This window comes from Schistocerca piceifrons, chromosome 5 (genome assembly GCF_021461385.2).
Source record: "Schistocerca piceifrons isolate TAMUIC-IGC-003096 chromosome 5, iqSchPice1.1, whole genome shotgun sequence".
In the NCBI taxonomy this organism is placed as follows: domain Eukaryota; kingdom Metazoa; phylum Arthropoda; class Insecta; order Orthoptera; family Acrididae; genus Schistocerca; species Schistocerca piceifrons.
In genome coordinates this window covers 526,930,476-526,940,112 of record NC_060142.1, presented here as the reverse complement: position 1 = coordinate 526,940,112, position 9,637 = coordinate 526,930,476, and positions in this window count along the sequence as shown.

The following is a 9,637-nucleotide window of genomic DNA, read 5'->3' as shown; positions in this document are numbered from 1 at the left end:
GGTAGTGCTGTCACAATTGTTCACCAGTTGGGATATTCAAAGGTTTGTTCCCGCTGGGTCCCTCGTTGTCTAACCGAACACCATAAAGAGCAAAGGAGAACCATCTGTGCGGAATTGCTTGCTCGTCATGTGGCTGAGGGTGACAATTTCTTGTCAAAGATTGTTACAGGCGATGAAACATGGGTTCATCACTTCGAACCTGAAACAAAACGGCAATCAATGGAGTGGCGCCACACCCACTCCCCTACCAAGAAAAAGTTTAAAGCCATACCCTCAGCTGGTAAAGTCATGATTACAGTCTTCTGGGACGCTGAAGGGGTTATTCTGTTCGATGTCCTTCCCCATGGTCAAACGATCAACTCTGAAGTGTATTGTGCTACTCTTCATAAATTGAAGAAACGACTTCAGCGTGTTCGTAGGCACAAAAATCAGAACGAACTTCTCCTTCTTCATGACAACGCAAGACCTCACACAAGTCTTCGCACCCGAGAGGAGCTCACAAAACTTCAGTGGACTGTTCTTCCTCATGCACCCTACAGCCCCGATCTCGCACCGTCGGATTTCCATATGTTTGGCCCAATGAAGGACGCAATCCGTGGGAGGCACTACGCGGATGATGAAGTTATTGATGCAGTACGACGTTGGCTCCGACATCGACCAGTGGAATGGTACCGTGCAGGCATACAGGCCCTCATTTCAAGGTGGCGTAAGGCCGTAGCATTGAATGGAGATTACGTTGAAAAATAGTGTTGTGTAGCTAAAAGATTGGGGAATAACCTGGTGTATTTCAATGCTGAATAAAACAACCCCTGTTTCAGAAAAAAAATGTGTTGCATTACTAATTGAACTGCCCTCGTATTAAAGAAAATGGTTTAACTCTACCTGACGATGAGGCCTATCTAGAATTATGGTTTCCTTTGAAGGATAAGAAAGATATTTTGATTACACCAAATTTACTCATATTTATGGGTTTTCTCAATGAAAACCAGCGGTCGGATTTTACAACCGATGGATTTTTGAATAGAAATAAACATTATACACAATTCTTAAAGGAGAATGGTATAGAATACGAACATATACATTACCAGTCCGAAAAGGTAAAATTGTATCAATACATTCAAGAAGACACGAAAACTACATCACCAAATAATTTGTCTAGAAAAAGACGGTTGCTTATGTTTATAGATAACTTTAAATGTGCTGTTATGCTGTTGAATAACCGTAAAGCGAAAGAAGTTAAAAAATACAAACTCACACTCTAAAAGGCCTTTTCTCTTATTTGGATTACGAAAAAGAATACAAAACTAAATAACGTGTCATTGAATTCGAGAATAAACTTAAAATCAAAGACCAAGAACTAGAAGGAAACAAAAAGAATGTTTCTATCTGAAAGACGTCGTCTGTAACCTAACAGAAATGAAGAAAGTAGATATCTATATTACAACAACAAAACACTATGCCTAGAAAAACTATTTTAAAGTCGGAGGTGTCCTCGCAAAGAATTATACTTCGAAAGGTTGTTTAGTGAATGACACAATCGTCCCTTAACTGAAGTTGTTTAGTAAACGATGGTGTCCTCCTTTTAATGACGTTGTTCCACGTACAATGAAGTAAACTAAGTGATTCTTTAAAAGAAATTTATTCAGTAAACTAACAGCAAACAAAGTCGGCCTTAAATAAAGTTCTTTCTCGGTTTATGAATCTTCTTCTTTTCACCAAGTTATCGGTCCTTGAGTGAACTTCCTTGATAACGAAGTAGGGCAACTCAAAGAAGAGAATCTCTTTCTTTTGTCAATTAAGTCGTTGTTGACTAAAGTGTCTGTTAGGAAAAGCAAAAAGAGTATCTTTTCTTTGGCTTTATTAGATGTTGTCCTTGTTTGTATTTCTTGATTATGAAGTAAGTCCACGAAGTTCATGAAGTTAACTAAACCAATGAAATTAGCTAAGTCGATTGAGTCAATGAAGTCAATTAAGTCGACAACGAAGTCAACTACGAAGATAAGTAACTCAAAGAAGAGAATGTCTTTCTTTGGCTTTATTTGTTGTTGCCCTTGTCCATATTTCTTTCGAGAGACGCATGATGAAATCATAAGCTAACACAGTGATAAAGTAAATTAAGTCAGTCTCAATTCCTTTCGCAGGTTGAATGACGAAGTGAAAGCCGAAGTTGACTAAGTTAAGAAACTCGAAAAAAAGAATCTCTTTCTTTTGTGTTTCATAAACGGTAATATGGTCCATAATGAAATTCTTGATGTTCCCAAGTCAAGCAGCTCGAAAAAGAGAGTCTCATTATTTTGTTTTTATCAAACGATATTGTGGCTAAAGTCTTTCTTTGAATGAATAAAAAGAATGAACTTCTTTTTACAAAAGATGAAGATGTCCTTAAGTGAAGTTAGCCTTCGAAAGAAGTCTTTCTTTGAAAGAAGTTATCCTTCAAAGGAAATCTACCTCTGAAAGAAGTCTCCCTTTGAAACAAATTATCGTTGAAAATAAGTCTACCTGCAAAACAAGATATCCTTCAAAACAAGTTATCCTCCAAAAGAAGTCTATGTTTGAAAGAAGTTATCCTTTGAAACGAGTTGTCCTTTGAAAGAAGTATTCCTTTTCTTTCGAATTACAAAGTCATCGATGAAGTCACTGATGAAGACATCGACGAAGTCATTGAAGAAGTCATTGTTGAAGTCAATGAAGAAATCATTGATGAAGTCATTGACAAAGTCATTTAAGAAGTCATTGACGGAATCATTGACGAAGTCGTCGACAAAGTCATTGATGAAGCCTTTGATGAAGCCATCGACGAACGACAGAAGTAAACAAATTAAATGACGGAAGTAAACTAAGTCGTCCTTGATAATGCAAAAGAACTTCTTTTGATGAAGTGATTATAGAATGAATGAAGTCAACTAAACCACCCTTAAATCACAAGAACTAGATCATATTTCATTTGCTGTAATAATTAAAGATTATTTCAATATTCGGTTGTTTTTCCTATAATGTGTTCATGGCTTTCTTCCAGATTTGCCTTTTTGAAAGGATATTATATCCTTTCATCTCTAGAAGTTCTTCTAAATTCATTTGAACTATTCTATTCTTGCTGAGCAGCTCTTCATACATTTCAGACATGATTTCCTTTCTTTGAAGTTCAAATAAGTTATCCAGAATAAGCGGCTTCATTTTATGTATCTTATTTCCGATTTGTAAAAGAAAGATCGTCTCTTGCCTTATGATAATTAGATCGAATTCAACAGGTTTTTTATTACCATAAGTTTCTTGACCATGTGAATTAATTAGATCAACATAGTTGTTTGAGTTCGAGCAAAACAAACTTAATGTCATGGAAATGGATCTGGTGCATCTCTTTCTTTTTATTAGCTTTGTGGTCATTTGATTAAAGCATTTTTCCTTGGCGCATTCATTTCGACATCATCGAGTTGTTCAATTCGTTTAAGATAATGACAACTTACTTAATTAGGCAACAAATGAAGTAAGAGATGAAATCATTGATTTCGACATCATTGTCTTCTTCAATCCACATTCAAAGTTGTCGGTTCATGAACCAATGACTTTGAACGTGGATTGAAGAAGACAATGATGTCGAAATCAATGATTTCATCTCTTACTTGATTTGTTGCCTAATCAAGTAAGTTGCCATTTTCTTGCATTCATGAACCGACGACTTTGAATGTGGATTGAAGAAGACAATGATGTCGAAATCAATGATTTCATCTCTTACTTTATTTGTTGCCTAATTAAGTAAGTTGTCATTTTCTTAAACGAATTGAACAACTCGATGATGTCGACATGAATGAGCCAAGGAAAAATGCTTTAATCAAACGACCCCAAAAATCTTGAATTAATGAAGAGGTACTCAAACGGCGAAGTCGTTCTTAAAGAAGTACTTTTTGTTTTGGTTTTATTCGATTGAAGTCAAAGAAAGAACAACTTTGTTTTTGACGAATAACTTCATTGATCGTCAAAAAGTAGCCGAAACTGGGTAGCTAAAAGTAAAGTGAAGCGATTTTCTTAGACTGTGTCAGCGACAGTTAAAGCTGTCTTAGACTCTGTCAGCGGACAGAAAAATTGTCGAGTGAAAAGTGTTGAATTTTTGTTAATTGGACAAACAATTCTGCATTTATAAAAATATTTCATAATCAAAGTTAAAGTCCTGTAATCTCTTAGTCGTTCCTCAAATATCCACGAATTTTATACACTTTTGCTATTCAACAACTTTCTTCAACTCTAAATTTTCTGGAAACGGTCTTTCTAATACCTGTTTATAGTTTTTTATTATATCAATTAGTTCTTGTCTACGATAGCTACAATATTTTTCTATCTTTAAAATTTTTACAAAAGCCCAGAGTTTCTTTACATTTGATGCTTCTATTTCCGAATCTTAAGGATGTACGAGTTTTTTGGGAATTGGTGTGGTTGTTTTGAACTTTATCAACACTTTCTATTAAATGTCGTTTACACTTGTAAGAACAGCCTTGTATGATTAAATATTTTGCTGTTTCACGCAATTCTAAATATTCTTTCCCTAGAAGTTCTTTATTTTTATTTAATAACTTTTCTATGTATTAGAGAAATTTTTAAAACTTTCTGCTCTTTATGTTATATTATTTTCCAATTATGTAAAACAATTTTACTAAGAAGTTGAATTTTTTTACTGTAGCTAATGACCAACATCTTATTTTTATTAGAAAAATGAATTTTTGTGGGAGCACTGAATTGGTGTACTCCTTTTTTTATTTATTCATATTTACTCTTTTTAAAATATTTTTATGTATTCTGTTGATGACATAAATATCAAAATTTTCTTCATCAGGATTAAATCTAATAAATTTACACGATAATTTCTCTTCTATAAATTTTTGCCTTTTAATTTCTTCTGTTATATTACGATTATTAGGACCATTTTTATCGCATTCGATATCAGTTCTGTATTCTGTGAAATATAGATCAATTCTGTAATGAAAATAGTGTTTGGTTGCATATGTAGAGGTGCATTATGCAATAGCACCCCATGATTTAATAAATTTTCTAATGGAATAAGATATTTTCACCAACATTTATTCTGATGGCTTGTTGTGGGTTACTATGTGAAATTATATTTAATTTTACTATTTACTTCACGCTCTCTGAGTGTAGGAACCGAAATTCCATGACAGTCAAAGACTGCTTCAGATGTCACTAATGAATAAAATATTATGTCCCGAATGGGGGTTAAAAAATTATATTAATATAGCAACAGCTGAAACAGTCTTGCACTGTGTCTGTCTTATGAGCGACAGTTAAAGCAGTCTTACACAGTGTCGAGCGTATTAATGTCGTTCATCAATTGGTCTTGAGTATAGTTATTCAAAGTATAGAAGTAGCTGAGATGACAGAAAATCCTCAAATTTTCTTTCATTCTTTGGTATAGATTAGTTATGTTATGTTCTTAATCAGCGACAGTTAAAGCAGTCTTTGACTGTGTCGAGTCTTAACAGATCTTCACAATTAGGATGTCGAATTAGATTCTGTATAGCTGTTTTCGTAAATTTTTCCTATGTGTTCTAATCACATACTAATCATATTCAGTTCATCTTCAAATAACTTCAAAAGAATAAAAGTTGGTGTGAAATATTCATTAACTCTTTGAGGAACAAGGTGTAGCCTAAAGTCTGCTTTAACTGCCGCCATATGGGGTAAGAGTGCATCTATTTCTCTGTTTCTTTCGCTTATTATTCAAATTGCATCACGAATTACTTATCTGAAACATTCTATAATTTCTCCTTTGATTTTATTTATATTTTGTATTCTGCATATTTTCGAATTGAAGGTAAAACTTCATGGGTAACAAATTTTTTAAACTGTTTTACAGCTGGAAGTTTTGATTTTAAAATTAAAGAATATATTCCAGACGCAGTCTAAGACTTCTTTAGCTGTCACTGATTCACTGATAAAGATTGAAGATTTTTCATTACCTCTTAATGCGGACTGAGAGCCCCCTTTAAATTTTCATAATTATTTGTGTCATCAACATCTACATTTTTGCTTATTGCTTTTTTAATCTTTATATTGTTAAATTTCAGCAATGTCTTTTGCTTTAAACCAAAGATTACTCTTTTCATCAATAATCATAAACACTTCCTAATTGTTGTATACGAGCTTGTTGCTGCTGAGGCCTACAATCGACTTTTTACATCAATGTTACTGATGTCACTGAGCAACATCAAAGACTGCTTTAGCTGTTGCTGATCTATATCTCCTTTTATTGTCATTAATTATTCCAGGTTTCTCACTCGAGAAACATGAAATTCCATAGTGAATAAAGCGTAAAATGTCGTTCATAATCAGATAGAAATTGAGCATAATGATTTTCATTTTGCCAACTTTGCAGGGTGTAATGCTCATACACCGTGAAATTACATTCAAAAAACATAAAACAGTGACCGAATATTACAATTGCTAATGGATTGTCAGCAACAGCTAAAGTAGTCTTTGACTCAACAACAAGTTTACATACAATAATAAGTAAGTGTTAATGATTATGGATGAAAAGAATAATCCATGTTTTAAAGCAAAAGACATTGCTGAGATTCTCCAGTATGAACATCCTGATCAAACCTTCAGAGTAAATGTAGAAGCGGACGATGAAGTAAAATGTGAAGATATTTCTAGACCCCTACCCAGTAGGAGTCTAATGTATAATGAAAAAAGAACAATATTTATTAAAGAAACACGAATTTATTCATTAATTTTATATTCTAAGTATTATGTTAAGGCTTTTATTTCAGCAACATCTAAAGCAGTCTTTAACTGTGTCAAATGTCTCTAAACCAATTTCCTAAATTTAATTCTGTTTAATTTTTTCAGCCCTGTGGCAGCCCAGAACTGAGTTTCCAGAGACTGACATCCCACCCTCTGAAATTCCTAAAGCATAAAATGTTGCTCGTAATCAAATAGAAATTGAGCATAAGGATTTTTAATTGTTTTCAATTTTTCACTGTCCGACTTTTTGCGGATGTTGAAATTCCATAGTGAACGAAGCATAAATAGTCATTTGTGATCCAAGAATTTTTTTGATTGAACAGAAGACGCCATAACTACATCATATAAACAAGACGCTGTCAAAGACTGCTTTAGCTGTCGCTTATTCTATAATGAAAATAGAGTGCGTTTTTTCTAATGTCGGTAACTGACCAATGTCAAATTCATTATATATTTAGAAGTCTACAAACTTGAAAAACTTCTGCAAAAGTCATCTGGATTTCATAAATAAAGAATATAAACCAGACGCAGTTTAAGGCTATATTAGCTGTCGCTGATACATTGATAAATTTGGTTGAATTTTGTATACATTTTGGTAGGACTATTTCACTCCTACCAAAATTTTCATAAAATTTAATTATTTCCAAAAGGTAGCTGAAACTGGGTAGTTGAAAGCATAGCAATGTGATTTTCTTACCTATATGAATGAGTATATTCATATCCTAAAGCTACTGAATTCTTATATTGTATATCTTTAAAAGATATCTCATTATCTTTAAGAAATTTAACATAATTTATTTCTTGATATAATTTCAGGCGCTAAATATTTGGCCCCTAGAATTCCATCCAAATAAGTTTGAATATCATTAGTAATTAAAACATCTATTCGATTTGTTTCAAGACTAATAAAATCTAATTACATCTCGTTTGATATTTTTAAAATCAGCAGAGGTGGTTTTTCACCACCTCTGAAATTCCATAATCATTGAAGCATAAAATGTTGTTTGTCATGAAAACATCTCTTTCTTCTTTCTTATTTAGACGTCTGTATAAGTCGGACTCTGACTTTTTTTCAAGAAATCGCATAAAATTCTTTAATGATTTAGCTATATCTTCAGCGGTGGTGAAGTCTTGGCTGAAAAATTAACTCGTAATCTTCTGAATGAATAAAATGATCGTAGGTCTTTCTCTCTCAGTTGCTCTCAAAAGACTAACAGATGCAAATGAGTATGTGTCGAATATTTGATTGCGCTTGGCCTCTGACCTCTGACGCAGTCAAAGACTGCTTTAGCGGTCGTTGAGGAGAAGCGCACAACCTCTTTAGACATACTGCTGTCCTAGTACAGCGAATCACAATATTCAGTATAAGCTAAAATTAGTGCAAAATTATGTTAACAGATGGCAGCCCTGTTTGTTTCATTTAAATTAATATGGGAACATTCTTGACTTTAAATTCGAGGAACACTACTGAGAAAATTTATAAGTTCGGCATTTGAAGCTGACTGTCGGACGATTCTACTGCCGCCAACATTCACTGCGCGTAAAAACCACAAAGATAGCATACGAGAAATTAGGACTCATACGGAGGCATATAGGCAGCCGCTTTTCCCTCGCTCTGTATGCGAATGGAAGAGGAATGGAAATTGACAAGTAGTGGTACAGGGTACTCTCCGCCACGCAATATACGGTGGCTTAAGGAGTATCTGTGTAGATGTAGAAAGGGTTGGGCAGGAAAGCTCAGTGAATTCTAATGTACACAATGTCGTATCCACAGAGAAAATGCCCAAGTCTTGTAAAGAAACTGTCGGCGACGGATAGCGATGAAAGGGAGAGGCATCTCGAGAGAGTCTGAGGGAAATACAGAGACAGAGTAGCCGGGAGCTCTATAAACGACTGGTATTGTGGAACTCAGTTTGTGGTAAAGTAGGTACGAGACTAGTTGACAATTATATTCTGTACAGAGGGAATGGTGCCATAAAGTCACCTTCTCTGTCAAAGTCTGTTTGTGGGTACGACGCCCAACCAGTGATAGGGGAAGAGAAGACATTTCAGGAAATAAAGTAGAATTGTAATGCACTTCTTGTCGATAACATTTCCCAGTCGTACTTTTTAAAGGGGAGTACCAAGGTCATGACATCCTCTCACATATACCAACTGATTAATTCAATCCTAGCGAGCCCCTGTCGCTCAATCCCCGACAAGAAAAAAAATGGTTCAAATGGCTCTGAGCACTATGGGACTTAACATCTGTGGTCATCAGTCCCCTAGAACTTAGAACTACTTAAACCTAACTAACTTAAGGACATCTCACACATCCATGCCCGAGGCAGGATTCGAACCTGCGACCGTAGCAGTCCCGCGGTTCCAGACTGCGCGCCTAGAATTCCCCGACAAGATTCACGTTTTGGACGCGACAGCTAGTCACGGGACACCAGCTGTGAAGCCCATCCATCACGGAGATTTTAGCTTTATAAAACTGCTCAAGTTGTGTTATTGATGTGAAGTGGAAACGCGAAGTAGGAACCTCAGCTAAACCGTAGCCAGACTTGAGCCTGCTGAGGGACAGGCACCGATGGGCATTGCGGTTTTAACAACCACATGAAATCAATAGACGGAAACACTAGTTCCTAAGGGCTGCCATCAGTCCAACTGGCACAGTGACTGTAAGGGGCTGCAAGGAATCGGTTACAATAACTGAGCAGCTCTCCATAACACAAACGATTATGTAAACAATACTAAACGACGCTGCAGGGTGTAAAGAGTGCCACCGTTGGACATTGGATTACTGGAATCGAGTGATTTTGTGTGAAGGATCAGCCTGTACCCTTTGTCAATCCGATGGAAGGGTCTATGTTTGACGATTGCCTGGAGAACGTTACCTACC